General features: G+C 52.1%; 1 protein-coding gene across 8 annotated transcripts in view; it reads left to right on the top strand.

Annotated features, from left to right (window-relative positions):
• The window catches only part of ANKRD11 (ankyrin repeat domain containing 11), a 153,574-nt gene that overhangs the window by 9,406 nt on the left and 119,389 nt on the right, over positions 1 to 24,779 (top strand). The window lies entirely within an intron of this gene.

Below are 24,779 nucleotides of genomic sequence, written 5' to 3'. Positions count from 1 at the left end.
ACCCTACTTAGTTACCCAGGCGCCCCTAGATGTCCGTTTCTAAAAGTTGGTCTTTGGGCGCCTGGGGGGCTCATTTGGTGAAGCAGCTTCCTTCGGCTCAGGTCATGGCCCCGGAGTCCCAGGATTGAGTCCCACATTGGGGTCCGTGCTCCGCGGGAGTCTGCTTCTCATTCTGACCTCTGCCTTCTCAGTGTGCGCTTGTCTCATTCTCTCAAATAAATAATAAGTAAATCTTTAAAAAATATTTTATTTATTTATTTGACAGACGGAGATCACAAGTAGACAGAGAGGCAGGCAGAGAGAGAGGAGGAAGCAGGCTCCCCGCTGAGCAGAGAGCCCGATGGCGGGACTCGATCCCAGGACCCTGAGATCATGACCTGAGCCGAAGGCAGTGGCTTAACCCACTGAGCCACCCAGGCGCCCCAATGATAAATAAATCTTTAAAAAATAAATAAAAATAAAACAAGTAAAAATCTATCCAACAACCGTAGTAAACTTACATACTAGTTCTAGTGGCTTTTTAATAGATTCTGTTGGTCTTTCTATATAGATGATATTATGGTCCACAAATGAAGTATGTTTTTCTTCTTCCTTCTATTTTCTTTTGATCTGATTGCCCTGACTAGAATCTCCAGCATTGTTGGAAAGAAGTGAGAGTAGACGTGTGTCTGAGGCTTACTTCTGTTTTTCTTCCCTCCCCCCATTACCTGAATGTCTGTCGGTTGGAGGATAATTGTAGATGTGCATTATTAGGTTGAGGATGTTCCCTTTTAACCCAGGTTTGCTGATTTTCTCAGGAATGGATGTTGGATTTTATCCAGAACTTTTTGTGCCTGCTGAGTTGATTGTATGGTTTTGCTTTTTTGGTTTGTAAATACTGTGAATAACATTGATTGTTTTTCAATTGTAAAACCGATCTTGTATTTCAGAGTTAAAACCCTCGTGGTTGTCTTGACCACTGGCTGGGTGATGGGTGATGGGGCCATATGCCGGCCAGCATCGGCAGAGGGGCTGCTTTGTTCCTCAGAAGAGTGGGTCATGTGACCTGGAGCTTCCTTGTGCCTCCGTGGGCTGGCCAGCCCAGATGGAGGGATGGGCGCCAGATCCCGCCCCTCACCAGCAGGTGGGCGGGACCCGTAGAGTCACCCTGCAGGGGTGCGTGCTGAAGGGCAAGAATCGGTGCCTTGCATGTGCTCTCCTGTGGTTCGCAGCCACCCGCCCGGCTCACACTCACATGCCCTCATTCTTGCTGTAGCTCTCCTAACAGATGTTTAGTTCTCTGCTTCGGTTTTACTTTTCAGGTTAACACCCACTGAATTAGCAGATCCTTGCCAGGTTTCCTGATAGCAGTGTTGTCAAGTGTCTTGTGTGTGTGTATGTATGTGTATGTTAGTCACCCTAATATACATCATTAGTTTTTGATGCGGTGTTCCAAGATTCCGTGATTATGCAGCACACCCACTGCTGCGTGCGGGCCGTGCCTCCTTAGTACCCACTGCCTGGCTCCCTCCTCCCCCCACCCCTCCTCTCTTAAAACCCTCCGTTTCTCAGAGTCCACAGTCTCTCGTGGTTCATCTCCGCCTCTGATTTGCCCCAATTCACTTTTCCTTTCCCTCCCCTAATGTCCTCCGTGCTGTTCCTTATGTTTCACAAACCACATGATAACTGACTCTCTGCTTGACTTATCTCACTCCGCATAGTCTCCTCCAGTCCCGTCCATGTTGATGCAGAAGTTGGGTATTCATCCTTTCTGATGGCTGCGTGATATTCCGTCGTATATATGGACCACATCTTTATCCATTCGTCCGTTGAAGGGCATCTTGATCTTGGTTCTTTCCACAGTTTGGCGACTGTGGCCATTGCTGCTGCTATGAACATTGGTGTACAGATGGCCCTTCTTTTCACGACATCTGTATCTTTGGGGTAAATACCCAATAGTGCAATGGCAGGGTCATAGGGAAGCTCTATTTTTAATTTCTTGAGGAATCTCCACACTGTTCTCCAAAGAGGCTGCACCAACTTGCATTCCCACCAACAGTGGAAGAGGGTTCCCCTTTCTCCGCATCCTCTCCAACACATGTTGTTTATTGTCTTGTTAATTTTGGCCATTCTAACTGGTGTAAGGTGATATCTCAACGTGTTTTTTTTTTTTAAGATTTTATTTTTATTTATTTGACAGACAGAGGTCACAAGTAGGCAGAGAGGCAGGCAGAGAGAGAGAGGAGGAAGCAGGCTCCCTGCTGAGCAGAGAGCCGGATGCGGGACTCGATCCCAGGACTCTGAGATGACGACCTGAGCCGAAGGCAGCGGCTTAACCCACTGAACCACCCAGGCGCCCCTCAACGTGGTTTTGATTTGAATCCCCCTGAGGGCCAATGATGATGAATACTTTTTCATGTGTCTGATAGCCATTTGTATGTCTTCCTTGGAGAAGTGTCTGTTCATGTCTTCTGCCCATTTTTTTTTTTTTAAAGATTTTATTTATTTATCAGAGAGAGAGAGAGGGAAGAGAGCGAGCACAGGCAGACAGAACGGCAGACTTCTGCCCATTTTTTGATACGATTATCTGTGTTTTGGGTATTGAGTTTGAGAAGTTCTTTATAGATCTTGGATATCAGCTCCTTGTCTGGAGTGTCATTTGCGAATATCTTCTCCCATTCCGTGGGTTGCCTCTTTGTTTTGATGACTGTTTCCTTTGCTGTGCAGAAGCTTTTTATCTTGATGAAGTCCCAAAAGCTCAGTTTTGCTTTTGTTTCCTTTGCCTTGGGAGACGTGTCTTGGAATAAGTTGCTGTAGCTGATGTCGAAGAGGTTGCTGCCTATGTTCTCTAGGATTCTGATAGATTCCTGCCTCACGTTAAGGTCTTTCATCATTTTGAGTTTATCTTTGTGTACGGTATAAGAGGATATTCAAGTTTCATTCTTCTACACATAGCTGTCCAGTTTTCCCAGCACCATTGATTGAAGAGACTTTTTTCCACTGGATATTTTTTCCTGCTTTGTTGAAGATTATTTGAGCATAGAGTTATGGGTCCATATCTGGGCTCTCTACTCTGTTCTATTGGTCTGTGTGTCTGTCTGTTTGCCAGTAGCAGTGTTGTAAAGTGTTAAAGAACATGGATAGCAGGCAGCGTGGTTGTTCATCTGATGTTGATAAATATGCACTGTGAACCCTGACGCTCTGATCGATCATGTACCTCCGTGTGCACACATCTGCGTGTGACGCCGGGCTCCGTGTGTCAGGTGGGTGCCAAAAGGCACTGTCCGTGGCGTTGGGGAAGTGTGAGCACTGTGGCCTGTCATCTGCTCTCTGCCTCCTGATACTGAATTGATTTGTGTCAGAGTGTTTACTGAGGACTTGGACTGACTTTGCTAAAAGCCTATAAAGCAGGTCACCCCCCCCCCCCCATGTCAGTGTGATTTCCTTCCAAAGTTTATTTAGTTTTTAGCCAGCAGTAATGCTGATGTTCGCCAGGGACTTATTATATGTTTGCCAGGTGCCTTGTACCCCCTTGATGATTTGGTCACCAGGGGGATGGCTATTTTATTGATGACCAAAGTGAAGCTTAGAGGGGAGGGTAAGAAGTGAGGTTTTCAGGTTTTAGATAAACGAGAGAATGATTTTTGATTCAGAGACTTGAACGATCAGCAGCATTGTGCTAGTTCGAGAAAGGAGCATGTGTTCTTCATATATTAACGTGATGGAACTGCCTTACGGCCAGTGGAGTGGGTTTCGGATGCATCTTTTTGTAGTCACGGTATTGAGTTGATGCTGATAAAACCTGATTGTTTTGGTCCCTCTTGTCAGCATCCTGACATTTTTCAGAGTGTGACCGGTGACTCTGCAGCTGAGTAGGCTTCTCTGTAGATGTGAAATCTTGGGAGTAAACAAGAATCATGTGGTTGTTGCCGGATTTCCCTTTGTGTTGCAGGGGAGTGGTGGAGGAGGGCCCCCCCCCCCCCCGCTGGGCCAGATGTCATCCCTGCAAGCTTGCCCTGAGGGATGCAGGACGCTCTTGGGGCTCAGCAAAGGGACACAGCCACTCTCTTGCCCTTTACATTAAAATTTTGCCGATCGTGTTCTGTGACGCGTGGTATCTGATGTTGGGAGAAGTCTGAGGCCCATCGGATTCATAACCCTTTGTGGGTAATCTTTGAGGGCTTTATGGAAACTTACAAGATTTTCTGTATATCTGCAGGAGTCTGAAATTTCATAACTGTTTGTTAGGGTTCCGATTGGACATTTTCTTTCTTTATTTTTTTTTTTTTTTTAGGATTTTATTTATTTATTTGACAGAGATCACAAGTAGTAAGAGAGGCAGGCAGTGGGGGGGGGCAGGCTCCCCGCTGAGCAGAGAGCCCAGTGCGGGGCTCGATCCCAGGACCCCGAGATCATGACCTGAGCTGAAGGCAGAGGCTTTAACCCACTGAGCCACCCATGCGTCCCTGGATTGGATGTTTTCTTACTGCTCAGTATTTAGTAGCTCTTTCAAGACTCAGACTTGTCTTTTTAAGTTTGTCTTTCAAAAGTTTTCTTTAAGGAGTTGGACAGCAAATATTTTAGACTTTGTGGACCACCTCCTCAACTCACGAGAGGACCATAGACGACGCGTAAACAAATGAGCCTGGCTGTGTTCCAATAACATGTTATTTATGGACACTGAAATTTGAACTTCATGTCATTTTCACTTGTCAAAAAAATAGTCCTTTTCAACCAGATAGGAATGTAAAACTGTAGATTGTGGACTGTATAAAAAATGGCATTGGGTCAGATTTGGCCTTCTGCCCCCCGTTTGCTGGCCCCTATCCTGTGACGTGAATTTGGGACTGCTTTGATTCAGAGGTTTGGGCCCCGGAGGCTTCCTTCTGCGTAGTTTGCTCTGCGGTTTCTGTAGGCCTGGGGTGTCTGTCTGTCTGCGTTGGCATATCGCTCTGTTCTCTGGGGCTGTTACGGCAGTGTTCTTGACACAATATTTCTCATGTCAGGAACTTGTAGATGAAAAGGGTATAGTCCAGCACTGTGGCCAGATAGCATGGTCTTGTTCGAGTGCATTCTGGACGGGACGCACCTTCCCCGACACGGGCAGGGAGTTGTGTGGAAGGAATAAACCATCTGTACTCAGGGAGAAAGTTGTTGCTCCCTAGTAGCAGTCACAGGCCCTCACGGCAGCTGCAGGAATTAGTTTGATTGAACCCGTCGCTCTGCTCCGGAGGGACAGTGAGATCCAGTGTCTGTGAGGGTTGACCTGGTGCTGACGAGGCTGCTTGTAAAGCGAAGCTTGGGACAGACGCAGGCACCAGCTACAGCCCCCCGAGCTGGGCACGGCGGGCGCAGGAGGAGGACCGCACAGTGGTGTGGCCCAGGAGGAACTTCGCGGGCTGGATTCAGAGTAAAACGGCTCTTCTCGAGAGACGACTTCAGTTTGTACGATGTAGTGTTGGAGTGAAAATGGCCGCAGGAATTAGTGTTTGAGGAGGCACATCTTTATTTTCCTGGGAGACAGAGAAAGTTCAGAGAGTTGAGGCGACTGAAATAGGGCGGTGAAGTAATGGTTCTATGAATTTTCCGTTAGTAAAGCTGCATTAGAACTGGATTATTGCAGGGGCGCCTGGGGGGCTCAGTGGGTTAAAGCCTCTGCCTTCCGCTCAGGTCACGGTCCCAGGGTCCTGGGATCGAGCCCCACATCGGGCTCTCTGCTCAGCGGGGAGCCTGCTTCCTCCTCTCTCTCTGCCTGCCTCTCTGCCTGCTTGTGATCTCTCTCTGTCAAAACAACAACAAAAAACCAAAAAACAACTGGATTATTGCAAACTTCAGTTTTCTTTTTCTTTTCTTTTTTTTTTTTTTTTAAAGATTTTATTTATTTATTTGTCAGAGAGAGAGCGAGCGGGAGCGAGCACAGGCAGACAGAGTGGAAGGCCGAGTCAGAGGGAGAAGCAGGCTCCCTGCGGAGCAAGGAGCCCGATGTGGGACTTGATCCCAGGACGCTGGGATCATGACCTGAGCCGAAGGCAGCGGCTTAACCTACTGAGCCACCCAGGCGCCCCTTCAGTTTTCTTTTTATTGTGGTAAATACACACAATATAAAACATACCATTTTAGCCATTTTTAAGTGTGGAGTTCCGTGGCGTTGCAGTCGAATGACAGGTGCCGCCGACACCTGCGTCTCCAGGGCGCGCTCAGGGCGCGCTCATCTCCCTCCTTCCCTGAAACTGCCCCCGTGAGACGCTCACTCTGCGTTCGCCCTGCCCTCTGCTTCTGGCGTCTGACGCCTCGGGGATCTCGTGTGAGTAGGAGCCCACGGTACTCTGTCCTCGTCCGTGTGTCCTTCACCCAGCACAGCACCTTCAGGGGTCCTCCGTGCTGGAGCGGGCGCTGGGACTGCCTTCCTCTCTCAGGCCGAGTGACGTCGCGGGGGCTGTGCAGACCTGTTTGGTTTGTTCATTCATCCGTAGGACACATGGCGCTGTGGACACGTTCAGGTTGTTTCCACTGTTTGGTTACTGGGAGGAGTGCTGCTGGGAACACGGGTGTGCAAGCAGATGTTCAAGTCCCTCCTTTGACTACTCTTGTGTATACAGAGGTAGGATTGCTGGACCAAGCGGTGAAATTCAGAGTTTAACTTTTTGCGGACCTGCCCTGCCGTTCGCCACAGCAGCTGTCCGCTTCACATTCCGGCCGCAGCGGGAAGGTGCGCTTTCCCCGCAGCCGCCCTTTGATGTGACTGAGTGCGGGAGTGGCAGTGGCCGTCCTGGACGCGGGAGACCTGGTATCTCGCTGGGTGGGGCTGCGTTTTCCTTATGACTTTTTTTTTTTTTTAAGGTTTTATTTATTTATTTGACAGAGAGAGATCACAAGCAGGCAGAGAGGCAGGCAGAGAGAGAGGAGGAAGCAGACTCCCTGTCAAGCAGAGAGCCTGATGCGGGGCTCAATCCCAGGACCCTGAGATCATGACCTGGGCCGAAGGCAGCGGCTTTAACTCACTGAGTCACCCAGGCGCCCCTGAACATGAGATTTTTAATTAAAAAATGTTTTTAGCTGAGAAATATACTACATAAACTAAAAATTAAAGGAACGTTTTTTTTTTTTTTAAAGATTTTATTTATTTATTTGACAGAGAGAAATCACAAGTAGGCAGAGAGGCAGGCAGAGAGAGAGAGGAGGAAGCAGGCTCCCCGCTGAGCAGAGAGCCCGATGCGGGACTCGATCCCAGGACCCTGAGATCATGACCTGAGCCGAAGGCAGCAGCTTAACCCACTGAGCCACCCAGGCGCCCAGGAACGTTTTTTAAATTGGTAGTTTTATAAATAGATTGTAAGTTTCTCTTAAGGTTTTATATCTGTCTATATTTGTATCTGTAGAGACACCTGGGTGGCTCAGTCCATTGGTGTCTGGCGACTGGGCGGAGGCTTGCTCTTGGCTCACTCCTAGTCGCTTGCTGGCCTTGTCTTCAGCACCGCTGTGTCCTCCGGTCTGTCCGGGGTGACGGGAATAGTGGATCCAGTCCCTTTTATTCCTCCTTGGTCAAACTGGAAGGGGGGATGGAAAGTTTCCAAAACTTGAATATTTTTGCTTGAAAGCTCACATTTTATAATGACAACAGATACTGACTGTTGTTTACTTGAATAACTGTGGTTTGTCATTTGCTCAAGTACAGTTGGGTTTTCCACAAGTCGCAGTTCAGCACCGGAGCTTTGTTCCCGGGACTGATGGACTTTGCCCTTGAGCCGATCGTTGTGCTTCAGACCCTCCTCGGTTTTGTCACAGAGATTAAAGGGTTTGTGCTCCTGTGTGGGACTGGTCTTACTAGTTTTTGCTGATGAGTCCCGAGCAGTCTTAAGGGACACGGGCATTTTATTTGTTGTTGTTTTGGGGGGTGGCAGGCTTTTGTTTATTTGTTAATTTTTAAAAAACATTTTAAAGATATTTTAAAAAATTTATTTGACAGAGAGGTCACAAGTAGGCAGAGAGGCAGTCAGAGAGAGGAGGAAGCAGGCTCCCCGCTGAGCAGAGAGCCCGATGTGGGGCTCGATCCCAGGACCCTGAGATCATGACCTGAGCGGAAGGCAGAGGCTTTAACCCACTGAGCCACCCAGGCACCCCTAGATTGGAAGTATTCTTAGGACATAAAAGATACACGTATTTAAATAAGAAGATAGGCTTATTTAATTTGGGGGTAATTTAAATGAAGTTTCGTTACTTAAGGTTTGGATTTTGTTTAAAGAAATGGTGTTGAATGAAACACCTTCTTTGTAGCCGGCAGCTTTGGGGATGGTTAGTGGAAGGTGCGTGAACGTGCCAGGGTAGTATTTAGCCTTCCAGTGGAGCTGTAGAGTAAATGCACTGCAGAAAAGCTTGCTCATGTGCAGGGTGTGCTCCTACGACATGACACTCGCATATCTAAGTTACGTAAGACATGTGCTAGAGTAATGCAGGAGAGAAGAAGACATTTGACAAAGAGAAGGGATTAAATTTTACTTCAATTAATCTTTGAAAATTAAGTAATTTCAGAAAAGATGTTTCTTATAGCGTCACTGTCTTTCTCTGGCCCCTTGTCAGCAGGGGTGTCCCTCAGAGAGCCCCAGGCTGCCCGTAGCTCCTGGCTTTGCACTCACAGGCCCCTCGCAGCCCTGTTGATGGTGGCTGTGGGCTCTTGTGCCCGGAGGCCCTGGGTTTCTGTCCTTTGACTTGGTCCCATGTTAACGTCTTTATGTCGTTTCTCGCAGTCCCCTAGCTCCTGTGGGGTTTTTTCGGTAATCACTAGTGTACTTTTGTGTTGGTGATGTTTCTTCCGATGTCCCTCCAGCAATTACTGTCCCCATGCTTGAACTTGCAGGTGAATGAGTGTGACAGCTCTAGAGCGCGTGTAACCGACAGCACACTTCTGTTCCCCAGAAAGTCCCTTTGTAGCACTTAGTTCCCCAGCCCCAGCTCCTGCCTCACCCGAAGCAGCCGCTGATGATTTTTTTTTCTTTTTTTTTTAAAGATTTCATTTATTAATTTGACAGAGAGAAATCACAAGTAGACGGAGAGGCAGCCAGAGAGAGAGAGAGAGAGAGGGAAGCAGGCTCCCTGCTGAGCAGAGAGCCCGACGCGGGACTCGATCCCAGGACCCTGAGATCATGACCTGAGCCGAAGGCAGCGGCTTAACCCACTGAGCCACCCAGGTGCCCCACTGTCCTCATATTCTTGATTCAGAAGAAAGCAAGGGCTTGGTCTTCATCTGGGACTGTAAATACCTCTGTGGTTATTAAGGGAAAAGCATTACTTGGTTAAACCAGGCCCAGAATGGGGACATCTGGCCATTGAATACTTACTTTATGGGTGGGGAGCAGAGAATTTGGGGTTTTATGGTGGGTCTCCAGATGTGGGTGGGCGGCTGCTGTGCTGAACCCATCCTGTCCTCAGAGTTGACAGACGGGGGTGGGAGCCACCGGGGAGCCTGGCTCTCCAGCCGCAGGTGAGCTGTTCGCTGTCCGAGGTGAAAGTTGTAAAGCTTTGCACACGTTTGAGAGGAAGTTTCAGGGTTTTATTGCAAGTTGTGCCCTAAGCTTTAGGTCTTAGATGACAAAAGCAGAATTCACGGTTAAATAACTTCTTGGTTTAATTTTTAAAATTATCAAGGTATGATTTTTGTAGCATAAATGTAATTTTAAGTGTATAACTAGTGATTTTTTTATTAAAGTTTACTGAATTGTGAAGCCAACACTCTAATCCAGTTTCAGAACATTTTGTCACTCCAATAATATCCCTCACACTTTATAACAGTCAATTCCTGTTTCTTCCTTCTTCTTCTTCTTCCTCTTTTTTAAAAAATATTTTATTTATTTGTTTATTAGAGAGAGAGAGGAGAAGGGGCAGAGGGAGAAGCAGAGTCCCTGCTGAGCAGGGATCTGGATGTGGGGCTCCGTCCCAGGACCCTGGGATCATGACCTGAGCAGAAGGCAGCTGCTTCACCGACGGAGCCCCCCGGCGCCCCCCAGTGGCTGTTTCTGTCCCAGCCCCAGGGTTCACTAGTCTCCTTTCTGTCTCTGTAGGTTTGTTATTTTATAAAAATATTTACATATTTATTTATTTTAGACAGGGGAACCAGGATGAGGGAGAGAGAGTCTGAAGCCGACTCCACAGGGAGAGCAGTGCCCCACGCAGGACTCGATCCTGAGATCGCAACCTGAGCCGAAACTGAGAGTCAGACACCTACCGGCGGTGCCCCCTAGGTGCCCCTGTCGTTTGTCTTTTATAATTAACTTTTAAAATAAAACCCCTTGAGCACATTTAAAAGGAACAGCATGTCAACCGCTTATCCAGCGTGTGCACACTTTCTCTCTGGTTGAGTAAGACCTTGGGCTTGGATGTCGGCGGGAGGCTGGCAGACTTGGTCTGTAAAGGGCTGGTGGTAAATACTGTGGCCATTATGGGTCACACCTAAGTCTCTGTTGTCAGTACCTAGTGTTGGCATCGAACCACGAAAATACCATGGGTGGTGGGTGCCGTGGTGAGTGGGAGCCTGTGGGACTTGGGTGTTTCCGTCAGTCATGTTGATCTGGTGTTAAGCCTACTTACTTAATTTATGGGTGATGATTAAGTAAAATATAATGGTTTCTGGGAAGATACTCAGGAATCTATGTTATCGTGACAGTTCAGAGACACTAGGAATGTAGGAGTACATACGTAAGTAGTAGGTTTTAGAGAGTCTGGGAATGGTAACCATGAGATGGGATTTGAATTTTTTTTTTAAAGATTTTATTTATTTATCTGACAGAGAGGGATCACAAGTAGCAGAGAGGCAGGCGGAGAAGGGGGAGGTAGGCCCTCTGCTCGGCACTGACACTGCCTCCATGTCGTCTCGGCTCGGGGTCACTCCATCCTCAGCGCGGATGAGCTCCCCACTGCTCGCTCGCTCACCTCGAGTCCCAGGGCTGGCCCCGGCGCGCTTCGGTCTGAGAGAACCTGGGGGGACAGCGTCTTCATGACTGCGGGAGGGACCTGGCTTAGAGGCAGGGCTTATTCACCAGGACTTGGGCACTCGAGGCCGTCCCCTAGCCCTTTCTTCTCCCACCCCCACTTGCCATCGTCCCGGGGACACCCACCACGGAAGATGACAGTGTCGCGTTCTCCCCGGTCATGGGTGCTCTGTGCATCTGCTGACACGCGTGTAGGAAGCTTCGGATGAAGGTGAAGGGGAGTGAGGTCGCGGCCGCACCCACCTGGGCCTCTGGGCTCGGCATTCTGCGGGTCATCGCGCCGCCGGCCCGTGGGCTTTCGTCTCCTTCCCCGGGCAGCTGCATCTCAGGGGACGCTCAGAGTATCGTTAACAGTGGGGCCTGCACATGTCCGCTTCCAGTCTGTGACTCGCACTGTGTTTTACTTGCTCATTTATTTTTTTTGCTATGGAATGCGGTTTTGCCCTTTTGCGTTAATGCACTGTGGGGCTGGTCTTAAGGCAGCTGGTTGTATGCTATAGAATTGAGACATGCTTTGGAATTTTCTTGGGCTTCTTTGGGTGCAGAATTTCATTCTGGGGTAATTCAGAGGTTTTAACTTTTCCCTTCTGATGACTTTTGTCTCTGAGATGTAAAGGAACTTTAAGAGGAAGATTAAGTGATTAAATTGGTCACCTTCTATCTATGCCAAAAAATTTCTTTTTTTAAAAAATACAATTCAAATTTAACGTATATACATACACATAGACACACACACATGTATATGTATGGTGGGGGAGAGAGAGAGACAGAGGCTATGCATATATATGTACACGCACGCACGCACGCACGCACGCACACAAACATGGCGGAGAGAGGGAGAGGGAGCATCTGCAGCAGACACCGTGCCTGCTGCAGAGCCTGACATGGGACTTGATCTCAGAACCCTGAGCTCATGACCCGAGCCTTTGTCACAAACCAGAGGCTCAACTGACTGAGCCACTCAGGTGCCCCAGTCTGCCCCAGAGTCCCGTGAAAATGCGTCAGTTGGCATTCTGGATGGCTTGACTGGTTGTCCCGTCTCCCAGGGTAGAGCTCTGGTTGCACCACCTTGAGGTCGTTGGCATGGAATCACAAACCCCTGCTGTTTTTCCCGGAAGGAAAGGTGGAGCACAAGTTAGGACGGTCTGTGACTCTCAGCACAAGAAGATGGTACTCTCTTTCCATTCATCAGTGAATTAGAGCTGAATTATGTAGAACCAGTGATGCAAAAAAAAAAAAAAAGTGCTTGGTCGGGCTAAAAAATGGATTTGACAAACACTGAGACCTGCTTGTGGCCCTGCTGGATTTACAATTAAGTTTGAAAAAGGGTTCTGTGGGCGCCTGGGTGGCTCAGTGGGTTAAAGCCTCTGCCTTTGGCTCAGGTCATGATCCCAGGGTCCTGGGATCCAGCCCCGCATCGGGCTCTCTGCTCGGTAGGAAGCCTGCCTCCCCCCGTCTCTGTGTCTGCCTCTCTGCCTACTTGTGATTTTTGTCAAATAAATAAATAAAATCTTTTTTAAAAAAAGAAAAAGAAAAAGAGTTCTGTCACTCCGTGGTTTGGGGGAATCTCTTAGGTATTTGAATTTTAATGAATAAAAATAATTTATAGCATGTCCTTTAAGAAGAAGCTGGCTTCCAGAATTTTTAGGGACATCTGAGCTGGGCTGGGCTGGCTCAGTGCTCCATTGGGCTCTCAGTTAAGGGATCTGAGCTAATCCCACGATGGATGGTAGAGAGGAAACCGGGGGCGATGCCAGGATTGTTCCGTGGTACTTCCCCCATTTACTCTCCTGGGGACATGGGGGGAATATGACACATTGGACAAATGCATAAATGTTTACAAGTCTTGAAGTCAGATGTTCCACACAGAAATCATGAGACCTCCATGGCACTTCAAGGGAAGAGAATCCCCTTTACTAGTCATGCAATGAAGACACGCTCCGCTCCTGCGTGGAGCAGCAGAAGGCCTGGTGGGGAGGGCACCCGTGGTGGGAGGTGCCCCAGCTGGGAGCCAGGAGGACTGTGCTCCTCCGTTTGGCTCTGCCCTGTCTGTGTCACGTGGGACTCGTCCTCTGTCCCTCAGCTTCACTTTGTGACTGACCTCACTCAGGAGACATGCCCTTTACAAGGTGTGTACGTCTGTATCATTGTTTTTAAATCTGCAGCCTTGTTTACACTCTATTATATCGGCCGTCCCTCCATTACTGTGTTTCTGTTTTTGGATTTTCTCTTTCATTTGCTGATTTGAAATAGCAGAGAATGTAACAGCCTTGCTTAAGACGGTTGATAGCTGCTAAAAAGGTCTGAATAATAAAGGTGGTGTGGGCAAATGCAGGTGGTGCCCAGGGCATTTCGTGCGGGAGTTCAGTGCTGCTCTCACTCGGAGCACTGGGGGGACGGTGGGGACAGCGGGCAGGGACGAGACCCCTCAGCGGGCTGCTGGTGCCTGGGGCAGCGCGGGTGCGGGTCTCCCAGGACAGCTGGGCCAGCGCTGCTGCGCCTCTGTCTGTGCTTGTAAAGGTTAGATTCGTTGAGTGTGCGTGGGTGACGACCTGCTTTTACTAATGCACACATGAGTGTTAACTTGGAAGATATTTTTGTCCTTCTATAAGGCTTACATTCTAATTTTGACTTACGGTTTCAGAGTTTTAGTAATGTGATAGTAAGATAATGGAAATTGTGTTCAGATGCTACAGTAGGCTTGTTTAGGCCAAGACTTTGAATGGCTTGACAGGGTTTGGAACCCACAGTGTGAATTCTGACAGATCATGGAGAGTGTTTTGTAGAATACTAGCATTTGTATTAATTTAACTTGTCCTTTCTATTCAACTTGTAAAGGAAGTATTTTATTTTATTGTTGGACCATGTATGTTAGTTTTGCGGTTGAGAATTTCTTTTCTTTCTTTTTTTTTTTTTTTTTTGAGATGAGCCCGTGTGCACAGTGGGGGAGGGTCAGAGGGACAGAAGGAGGAGAGACTCCCCAGAAGACTCCGTACCCAGCTCGGCCCCCTGAGCTCAAACAAAGTCGGGGGTTGTGTGCTTCACCGTCTGAGCCACCCAGGCGCTCCTCCGGTTGAGAATCTCTTTCTTTCCTTTTTAAAAGATATTTTATTGACTGATTTATTTGAAAGAGAGGATGAGCGGCGGGGAGGGGCGAGGAACAGGGCGAGGCAGAGGGAAGCACCCCTGCGCTGAACAGGAGGCCTGACGCAGAGCTCGGCCACGGGACCCTGGGATCCGGACCTGAGCTGGAGGCAGGTGCACCGCTGATGAGCCCCCCAGGAGTCCCAAGGAGACTTTGTTCTTCGTACGCACTACCTCTGCGTAGTCTTAGGTCAGCTTAGTCCCTGTGCCCCTGCTTGCCGGGGTGAATGTGATGGGGTCCTTCCCTCTGGCAGGCGTGTCTGTACTGGTCAGGGAGTGGGCTTGTGCCACCAGCGTGTCTGGGGCTCCCTCGGCGGGGTGTCGTGCCCGCTCTGTGTCTGACCCTGTGTTTCATGATTAGGGCCACCTCGAGGAAAGGTGTAGTTCGTGACCTGAAGGAGCTGGGTGCCTGTCCGTCGAGACAGACTTGACCCCAGCCAGCCGGAAGCTCACTGGAAGGGTTAGGAAGAGCCGCCCGGGGCTGTCCGAGGACTCTGGGCGGGGCTTGCGCGGAGTCTCGGGCACTGGCGTGGTGCTGTGATCAGAGCGGGTCGGGCACGCAGGTCTGTTGCTGTCCCCAGTACAGAGGTAGCTAGTGAGCGAATGTTCGTCTCCGTTCCTCTCTGCAGCTCTGGTGTTTGCTGTGAGCTCTGCCGACGGTGCCGTCGGAGGGAGGGGCGGGGTCTGGAGGTTCACCTGGAGGGAATGGGGGGCTCCCAGCGCTTGTTTCCAAGGGGGGCTGGAGCTTCTCGTTTCATCGTAGTGCTGCTGGGAAGGGAGCTTCTGTTTTCATTTAAACTCGAAAAGAATATTACTGTAGGGGCACCTGGGTGGCTCAGTCAGTTGACTGTCTGCCTTCGGCTCAGGTCATGGTCCAGGTCATGGTCCTGGGGTCCTGGGACCGAGGACCTTGTTGAGCTCCCAGTTCAGTGAGGAGCCTGCTTCTCCCTCTGCCCCTCCCGCTCTGCCTGCCTGTGCTCTCGCGCTCTCTCTCTGTCAATAAACAAACAAAAAATCTTAAAAAAAAAGTTACTCTATTAAAGGAAATACTAGCTAAATGATGCTGTGGGTGGGGAGTGCATGATTATGGCACAAACTTAGGAATGTGGTGCCTGCATGTGTGGATTGGGCATCATTGTCTGGGTGAGCTAGTGGGGGCTCAGAAGAGTAGGTCTTGCCGGTTACTTTGATTTAAGGAGATAGAGTAGAAGCCACTGGTGTGTCCGACATACCGAACGGAAATGCCGTCTCCGAAAATTTTGGATTTTGGGTGTGGTATACCCTGGTCAGAGTGTAAATTGTGTTTCTCACCATAGATTGTGTTTAGAAAAGTATGAGAACTCCTGGCCCGAGGGACCTTGAAGGGACTTTTCATCTCTTAAGATTCTATTTTGCTTTATTTTTTCAGCAAATATTTATTGAATGCCTAATTCATGCCAGGGCCTCGGCTGGGGTGCTGGGTCTAGACACTCACGCCCTGCCCTTCAGGAGCCCTTTGGTTTATATGAGAAGACGGTCTTTATAGAGCAGGGATTGCTGTCTTTCCCGCTCATTCCAAGGGCTGTGATATTTCAGGCTCTGAATTGGGGTGTCTGATGGACACAGGCCACCGTCTCCGGCGCTTAGAGCTGCTGGCGCTTGGGTGGACTGGTCATTGTTGTTCACACTGTTGTCTGTTTAGGTGAGTTGTGTCTGTTGTTGCTACTAGAAATCATAAGTGCAAGTAGTGTTGGAATGTCTTTGGGAAAAGAGCACCGAGATTCAGCCTTGGGATGGAAAGCTCTTGTGTGCACAGCACCTGAGCCCTGTCAGTGAGATGCGTGGTTGGCGCCGGCAGAAGAAAGGCGGGTCTGTATTTCTTGCAGAGCCACAGCTGGGTGCTCGGGGGACCCATGGTTCGGAACAGAGGAGGGCCCGGCACAGGCCCGCCTGCCACTGAAGGCGAGAGGAGTCGGCCGCTTCCTCCAGGACAGATGAGAGAGGTGCAGGCTCGTGGGACCAGCTTGCACACGACATGGGGCTGGCGCAGGGGAAGGGTAGCGTTTGCTTGGCAGCTCGATGGAACTGTAAGGTCGGCGACGTGTGTTGTGTGATGTTAGAAGTGAGCATAAGGCGGAGTGGTGGTCTCAGCCCGGGCGCTGTCCCATGTTTTGGAGGAAAGGGACTCCTGACCTGGGCTCTGTGAAATGCCTTAGGAATTTACCACCTGGACAGACCCCATGGACAGGGTGTTGCCTAAGTGTGCCGGGGAACCAAGGGTTGAGCCCTGTGGGGGAGAGGACAGTGTGCATGACTGCTCAGGACGTGGTGGGTGCTGGCAAGAGCCTGGGGCTGGGGGCCTCCGTGGGGCACTGAGGGTGGTGGGAACCGCAGGGTGACCCTCGTAGTGTGTGTTGGTTGGTACGGATCAGGTTATTTTCCGTGTGAAAATGTACAGCTTGTTAGGCAGTACACGACATAGATAGGAGGGCCTGGCAGAAAGGGCCGGAGAGGCCCCCGCGGTGACGGGAGGTGCCGGGCTTGGATGGGAGGCTGGCCCTTCGGCAGGGGGAGCCCAGTCGGCGCGGTCTGGGAAGGTGCGGGGCAAACCGGGCCGGCCGAGGGCCTGCGCGCCGCGTGTTCAGGAGGAGGGGGAAGAGGCAGCCAGAGAGCTGGGGAGAGCATCCCCGGGGAGCTGGGGCTGCGGCGCTCCTGGGGTCTGCGGCCCCACTGTGCTCGCCCCGTGCCAGGCTGCGCCTCGGCGGGGGGGCTTCTCAGGCCCTGTTGGTGGCTTTGGGGGAACCCCGGCTCAGCCAGCAGCTCGCGGGGGATGGCGGGGGCCCGGGCAGAGAGTCGTGGGCTTGTTGTGAGGGGCCAGCTGCGGGCCTCTTGGCGATGGGCGGCGGGGGGCTTCCGAAGGGTGTTGGTTGGCAGTGGGTGGAGACGGTCCGGAGGCGGGGTCGGGGGGGGGGTCGCGGGAGTTGAGCCCCCGAGGTTTGTGTCTGGACAGCCGGACGTGCCCTTCCTGTGGAGATAGCGCCGGCCCAGCAGCGGGGGAGGAGGAGGCTGACCCTTGCGGTGTCCTTTGGGGTGGGCCTTGTGGGGCGCTCCTGTGCCTGGCTCCCCTGAAGCCTCAGCCAGGACCCTGTCCCGGTGGGGAGAGACCGCCTCTGCCGCCACAGGATGCTCAGGGGCAGCGTAGGGAGTGCTCCGTGCCGGGGGCTGGCGGGGCTGCTCAGAGGAGCGCAGTGGCCCTGGGCTGCGGCCCCTCGATGCCGGGGGAGCGGGAGTGTGTGGGGAGAGTGGGGGCGGGTGTAGGGTGCTCAGTGGTGCTGCCAGGTAGGGAACTGGAGGTCGCCAGCGGCCTTACCTGTGCCACGTTCTGGGGGTTCCCCGGGTGGATGCAGGGCTTCTGTCGGAAGAACTTCGCGGGCCTGGCAGCCAGGGCCTTCCCTCTGTCCGCGCCGGAAGCTTCTTCCTTATTCTCAGCAGTCAGGGTTTGTCCCGAGCTTGAGGAGTCTGTGGAGAGAGAGCTTGTGCGTTAGACGCCTCCTGAACCACAGTGTCCGCGGTCCTGGCCTCCGCCGGAGCCCCCCCGATGGAGAGCTAGCCTGGGGTCCTCTGCCACTTCCCCGCCCCTCTCTTCCCGTTCTCTGAAAACACACCAAACTGGGAGCTCATCATGGATTTCTTTCCCTCCCCTGCCCCCCTTTCTTTACGTGGTTTTTTTTTTTTTTTTTTTAATTTATTATTTATTTGACAGAGAGAGACCCAGCGAGAGAGGGAACACAAGCGGGGGAGTGGGAGAGGGAAAGAGGCTTCCTGAGCCTGATGCTTGATCCCAGGACCCCGCATCTTGCCCTGAGCCGAAGGCAGATGCCTAACGACTGAGCCTGCCAGGCGCCCCGATCATGAGTTTCTTCCGTCCTGCGTGAAATGCACTTAGACGCCCTTTTGCAGTTACTGTAAAAGTACATGGTGCTGTTCTTAAGGTAGTGGACGTAAGCGGATCCTGTTCAAGAACCTACACTTCGTGCTCTCTGCCCTTCACTTGTTATAGAACCTACACTCCAGGCTAGACTTCCTCAAATCTCTCTTATTTTAATCTTTTAAAAGATTTTATTTATTTATTTGAGAGGGAGAGCTCGTGACCAAGCAGGAGTTGGCGGGGAGGGGAGGGCAGAGGGGAGGGAGTGGGTGCAGACTCCCCGCTGAGCAGAGAGCCTGATGCCAGGCTCGATCCCAGGACCCTGAGGTCATGATCTGGGCTGAAGGCAGAGGCTTAACCCACTGAGTCACCCAGGCGCCCTCATATCCTTCTTTAAGAAAATAAAATAGGGCGCCTGGGTGGTTCAATGGGTTAAAGTCTCTGCCTTTGGCTCAGGTCGTGATCTTGGGGTTCTGGGATCCAGCCTGGCATCGGCATCAGGCTCTCTGCTCAGCGCGGAGCCTACTTCCTCCTGACTCTCTGCCTGTCTCTCTGCCTGCTTGTGATCTCTTTCAAATAAATAAATAAAATATTAAAATAAAATAAACCTGCTTCCTGATTTCAGTCAAGAGGCTCCTGGGATGTCACAGTAAGAATTCAGAGGCCGGCGGGAGTGCCGGTGTTTGTGGGGACTGTCCTCCTTGGTGTCCAGCAGCCGGAGCAGCCTGACGGCTTGGAGGAAGTCAGGGAGTACTAGTTGGGGGCCCTGGTCCCAGGAAGGGTTTGGGGGTCAAGGTCTGAGGCTGCTGGTGGTGTGCATGAAGGGGGGCGGTGGCGCTTCTCGGGGCAGCACCTGGGGCTCCATGGAGGCGGTCCCCTAGCTTCCCCAGGGCCCAGAGGGGTGCTTGGATCTGCTGTTTGTGGTAGGAATGAGCTCCAACCTCGCGCTCCTGGGTACCCTCCTCTGCTCTGCTGGCTGCTTCCCCTGGTGACGGCACGTGCAGTCCTTCAGCCTTTCCTGGCCCGAGGAAGAGGACCCGTGTGGTACCTTTTCCCTCTTCTGGCCCACTTGGGTCATGGCGTGGCCCTGTGTTCTCCCAAAGAGGTTCTCCCCGCTCTGGGTCAGACGTGTTCTGGGAGGGAGTCTGCCTCAGTTTGCGCTTGGTCCTGCTTCTGTGGACTTCACTGTCCTTCCTGTCGGGAGAAGCAACAGTGAACCTGGCACTTGCACCGCCTGCGCTCTGTGTCCGGGTCTCCTTACCTGCGGCGGGAGCGGGGCACCGCATGGCTGCGGCCCCCGTGCCTAGCCCAGCGCTGGGGCGGTGTGTGTGTGAGAGCAGCTCTGCTCCCCTCTGTGGTCTGTTACCCACTCACGATCCAGAGAAGGTCCGGGAAGGAGTGCGCCTGGAACACTTGCGGGCCCTGAGCTGGGCCTGCTGTGGGCACGAACGGGGGGTCGGGAAGCCCACGCCTGTGCACCTGTGCCCGGTGCTGCCGCTGGGGGGCCTGCGCGGCTCAGTGCTTGCTGTGTGGCGGGTGGTGTGTGGGCCGAGCGGCTCGGGCTCCGGCAGGGAGGTGCTGCGGGTGCCTCCGGGAGCCTCGTCCTCTGTGGGCTTCTTGCCTTGTGGAGTGTCTGCGAGGCTGGCTGGGCACTGGGGCACTTTGTGGAGGGTCTCTGTGCCCAGAATCGAGTCTCTTGGTGGTTCTTCACAACTGGTTGCTCTTTGTGAGAGTCGTACAAGTAGCCTCACATCCCGATAAATCCCAGAGTGGCCCCTAATAGTTTCGTATCCACTGGCCTCATTTTATTTTTCTTGCTTTTGGGAGGAGAGGCAGTGGCTAAAATGTGCGGATAACCAGCTGGCTCTTCTGGTGCTCTCGGTCGAACCAGAGTTTAGCTGCAGTGCAGGGTTGGACAGGTCTTGGGGAAAGGTCTGGGCCTCGTCGTCAGAGAAGCTGCTGACCCTGACCGCAGGCCCTACCCTGCCCCTCGCCCCAGCATAGGTCCTCTGAAGAAGAAAGGATATTTTCAGGTTCAGCTGCTTTGCTCAGCAAAAGTCTTTCATGCACAAGCCCAAGAAATTTTGGGGGAGCAGCCACACTTGTTTTGAGTCTCTCCGGGGTCACAGTTCGGGGAAACGATAAGTAAACACATACTCTAGGCGTGAAAACTAGACACATTCTTTTGCTCACTGCCTTTTTGATGGGGAGCCTTTCAGTACAGCGTGTTGTTAATTCTGCACAACAGTGTTTATCTGTTCTGAGTCTTGTCACTGCCGTGTGTAGGAGCATAGAAGTGATTGAACTACTTTGGTGAAATATCAGTGTGTTGTTATTGATTAAAGATACCGATTGATTGACTCACTCACTGCTTTAGAGAAGGAGACTGGGAGGAGGGCAGAGAGCAGTCTTAAGCAGGCCCTGTGCCCAGCATGGCGCCCCACACTGGGTTCACAACCCTGGGGATCATGGCCTGAGTCAGAACCAAGCGTTGGATGCTCCTTAAATGAGCCACCTCTTCAGTAGGCTCCCTCCTGAGTGAAGATTCATGGTGTCCGGGGCGCCTGGGGGGCTCTGTGGGCCGAGCCTCTGCCTTCTGCTCAGGTCATGATGTCAGGATCCTGGGATCGAGCCGGCATCCCGCTCCCTGCTCAGCGGGGAGCCTGCCCCCCCACCCCCGTCTGCCTCTCTGCCTGCTTGTGCTCTCTCTCTCTGTGTCAAATAAATAAAAAATCTTAAAAAAAAAAAAAAAGATTCACAGTTTTCATCCCCTTTGGTCGCCCCTCGCTAGGTGTGAGTATTCTCCTCCAACCCGTGCCCGACCCTCAGCTCGCAGCACGCTCTGCCGTGCACGGTTTTCTTACTCCGCGGGTACACGTTTGCACAGTTCTTGTCACGCGCTCTGCTCAAAGTGGGTTCACTCCGTGCCCGTTTGGGCACAGCCCGTGTGCAGACCTGCTTCTTGACTTGGTCCTCCCTTGATTCATCCCGTTTGTGATTGTTTTTTTTTTTAGTTTCTTTAAAGACTGCTTTTTTAACTTATTTGAAGCACAAGCAGAGGGAGCAGCAGGCAGAGGGAGGGGGAAGCCGGCTCCCCGTTGAGCAGGGAGCGGGAGGCAGGGCTCAGTCCCAGGACTCTGGGATCATGACCCGGGCTGAAGGCAGACGCTTCATTGACTGAGCCACTCAGGCGTCCCAAGAATCTTTTTTTTTTTTTTTTTTTTTTTAAGATTTTTAAATTTCATTTGAGAGAGAGAGAGAGCCAGGCTGTGAGCAGAGGGATAGAAGCAGACTTCCGAAAAGCAGGGAGCCGGGCGCGGGATTCAATCCCGGACCCTGGGACCATGACCTGAGCTGAAGGCAGATGGTTGACCGACGAGGCCCCTCCGGGGTTTGTGTATCTCTCCATGTAAAAAGGGATGTTCCTCATAAGTACTCTCTGTGATAAATTTATTTCTCTTGCTTGCAAAGCCTGGTTGAAAGGGCTTAACAGGCTTGGTAGCCTCTGGGTGGAGAGGCTGTTGCTCAAAGAAGTTTCCACGTGTGGTAGGCACGGTAGGGCGTGTGGCTGGCGTCTTCCTACACGTGTGTGTGTGTGTGCACGCGCACACCTGTAGTGCAGGGTAGTGTCGGGGGAGCGATGTTTGTGTTGGGAGCTGGAGCACTGGGTGTGCGTCTCCGTCCTCGCTGGCTGCAGGGGCCCGATGCCCCGGAGCGCACGCACCTGGCTGTCTGTGCTGACGGAGAGCGGGTCCTATCCCGCACTCTCCACCGCAGCCGCATCTCCTCCGGGACCTGCACTCCACGAAAGTCTTCAACTCAGCACAGATCTCCTCTTTCCATAGGACAGGAATTGTGCAAAGAATTTAAACTTTGTTTTAGTAAAAATGGGATTAAGACACCGATCTCCCCCAGCCCGCCCGCAGCTCAAGGGTGGGAGACAGGGTTGGGGTCAGGGCAGGGCAGAGGCACAGAGTCTTTCACTGGCCAGGTCGGCTTCCCAGTGGAAGAGGCAGAGAGGCCTGTCGTGGTGCTGACACGCTTCCTAACCGCCGGCGGGGAGGAGTGCTGGTTACAGCTGGAGGCGGGCCGGAGTGCGGGGGCCGTGGTGGGGGCTGCAGGTGGGGCCTGTGGGGACGTGCTGGGGGACTGCGGAGGGACTCTAGGGGGAGACTGGGGGGCTGGGGGGGAGCTAGGGCATGGGACATGCAGAAGCCGCCAGAACAGCTCCTAGGGCAGCTCAGCGATGTCTTGCTGTGAGCATTCCTAGTTTGTGTTGGGGACCAACCTGGGTGTGCCCTTGGTGCACTTAGGCATGAGACCCTTGCACACTTGTCTTGAAAGTGAGTCGTAGACACGTAAGACCATTCCTGAATGACACAGGCCAGCTAGTGTAGGACCTGGAGGAATTGAGAGACCAAAACAGTGTGTCTGGATAAGCGGTTTCTGCAGAGACAGTGACAGAATTTTGAGCAAAACTCTGTGTAATGGAAAGGTCTCACTCTCTTGGTGATAGGCAGCTTTCTGAGACAGCTTCCCAGGTGGGACCTGCATGGGTTCTCCTCCATCACACCCCAAACAGAGTTTTCAGTAATGCATTAAAGTCTTGAGAGGACTTCAGCAGAATGTGGAGTGGAAGTCCTGGGTGAGGAGCAGAGACGTCACCTGGTATTTTTTCCAAGGTGCCGGCCCCTGTGGGTGTCAGCTCCTACCTCTGCCGGGCTCTCCCCCTGCCCGCGTCTGTGAACGCTGACTTGGCTCCTGTCCTGGGTGGGTCCTGGACCCTTTGTGCTCACCAAGGACACTTCAGGCCTGACTCTCCACATGGTGGTGACTTAATGCTTATTACTTTCAGAAAGTACGTTTCTAGGATGTTGGCCACAGTCGATCTTGATTTTGCTTCCAGCACAAGGATTCCTGCCTTTCAGACTTTTAATTTGTAGTTGTTTAAGTGGAATACGTTGCTTTGGAACCTGCCAACAGATACACTGTCAGGCTCGGATCTTGGATGCCTTGAGGAAAGCTTTTACGAAGAAAACCCGGGAAAGCAGCTTTCCACGAGTGGCTGCAGTTGGCCGGCACCTGGGGTCACTGTGGCCACGCGAGGTTGTGAAGGTGCCGCGTGAGGCCTGTGGGGAGGGTTGATTTTTCCGTTCAGGTTTGTACATCTTTGAAACCATTAAAATTCTTTTTTTATGATTGCATTTGTTATTGGGTGGCAGAATATATTCTGATCTTGGGTTTGCGAGGCATTAAAAAGTCTTTGTAACTTAGTCTGTTTTGAGGATTTCTTTAGTCTCCTCAAAATGAAAATTCATTTAAATGTTTTGGGACGTCCCCCCAGAGAGCTTTACACATGTGTAGTGTAGGAAACGTACTTAAAAAAAAAACAAAACTGTGGGGACGCCTGGGTGGCTCAGTGGGTTAAGCCGCTGCCTTCAGCTCGGGTCATGATCTCAGGGTCCTGGGATCGAGTCCCGCATCGGGCTCTCTGCTCAGCGGGGAGCCTGCTTCCTCCTCTCTCTTCCTCTGCCTGCCTCTCTGCCTGCTTGCGTGCTTTCTCTCTCTCTCTCTTTCTGAAAAATAAATAAATAAAATTAAAAAAAAAAAAACTGCTCTAAAATAAACTCTTCATTTGCGTCCGCGTACCCGGGCACACCAGGACTCCTGTAGGACACGCAGCGCAGCACAGTCGCAAACACACCTGTCACTGGGCGTGTGGGTTCCTCCTCTGCTCTGGCCAGACTGGTCGGGTGCCTCTGTCTCCCCTCGGAGAGGGTGTCCCCGTGTCCCGGCCCCTGCTGGATGGGGCCAGGACAGCTTCTGTAGCCGTCTTCGGGGCTCCGCCCACAGAGTGGGTCGGACTTTCTTTGGCCCTTAGTTTGTGTTTGGCATTGTCTGGTGGTTCTCTTGTCCTGGTTCTGTTAGGACGCATGGGAACGTGGACATTTTGTGCGAACGCGTTTGTAAGGTGTCCGCTGTTGAGTCACACACACCGCATTCTTTGGAGGAAGCCTGTTGGTGTGAATCAGTTCATCGTCCCCTTGAAGAGCAGAGAGTAGAGAGAGGCCGGGAGTGTGGCGTGGGACCGGGTGCTGGGTGTGAGGGCGACCGTGTTTCCGAGTTGGTCGTGGTGTGCAGGCCTCCCGCCGGCGCCTCCTGCTCTCCGTCCGTCTCCTTGTGAGCGTCGAGGCACGGACGGCGGCGTGAGGACGCCGTGCTGTGGCTCAGCTCCCGGACGGAGGGGAAGCTCTGAGCCGCCGCGGGGGCTGGTGTGCTCCGAGAGCTGTGTGTGCGGCGGCGTGGCCTCCCTCCCGGAGCTGGCCGTCCGGTCCGGGCCCCGGGGGACTTCTGTTCGGTCTCGCAGCCGGGTCCGCCCGCGATCGTCTGGGATGGAGGAGTTTACAGGGGCCGGAGGGTCACGGAGCTTTCTCAGGGGCACCTTGGGTGCTGCGTGTGCCCCGTGTCGGCACAGGAGAGAACAGGCTCCTCTTTGTCAGTCGCGTGGTCATGGTCACAGTCCCGGTTGTGAGGCTCGGTCCTGTGTGCGTCACTGTGATCTTCAGTGTCAGGTTGTCGTTCAGATGGGTGTTCTCACGCACGCGTCTCGGTCCCTGCTGCACGCGGAGAACTCTGTCACTGGTCTTTTCTCCTTTGCAGTGTTTGGGATATACCTGCTTTTATCCCCTTGGAAATAAGTCTGTTAACTCCGTGTTGCGGGCTTTTAATCGTGTGTGTGTGTGTGTGTGTGTGTATGTGCGCGCGTG

Source organism: Mustela nigripes, chromosome 17 (assembly GCF_022355385.1).
Source record: "Mustela nigripes isolate SB6536 chromosome 17, MUSNIG.SB6536, whole genome shotgun sequence".
In the NCBI taxonomy this organism is placed as follows: Eukaryota; Metazoa; Chordata; class Mammalia; order Carnivora; family Mustelidae; genus Mustela; species Mustela nigripes.
Note: the sequence above shows the minus strand (reverse complement) of the source record. Positions and strands in the feature narration are given on the sequence as shown.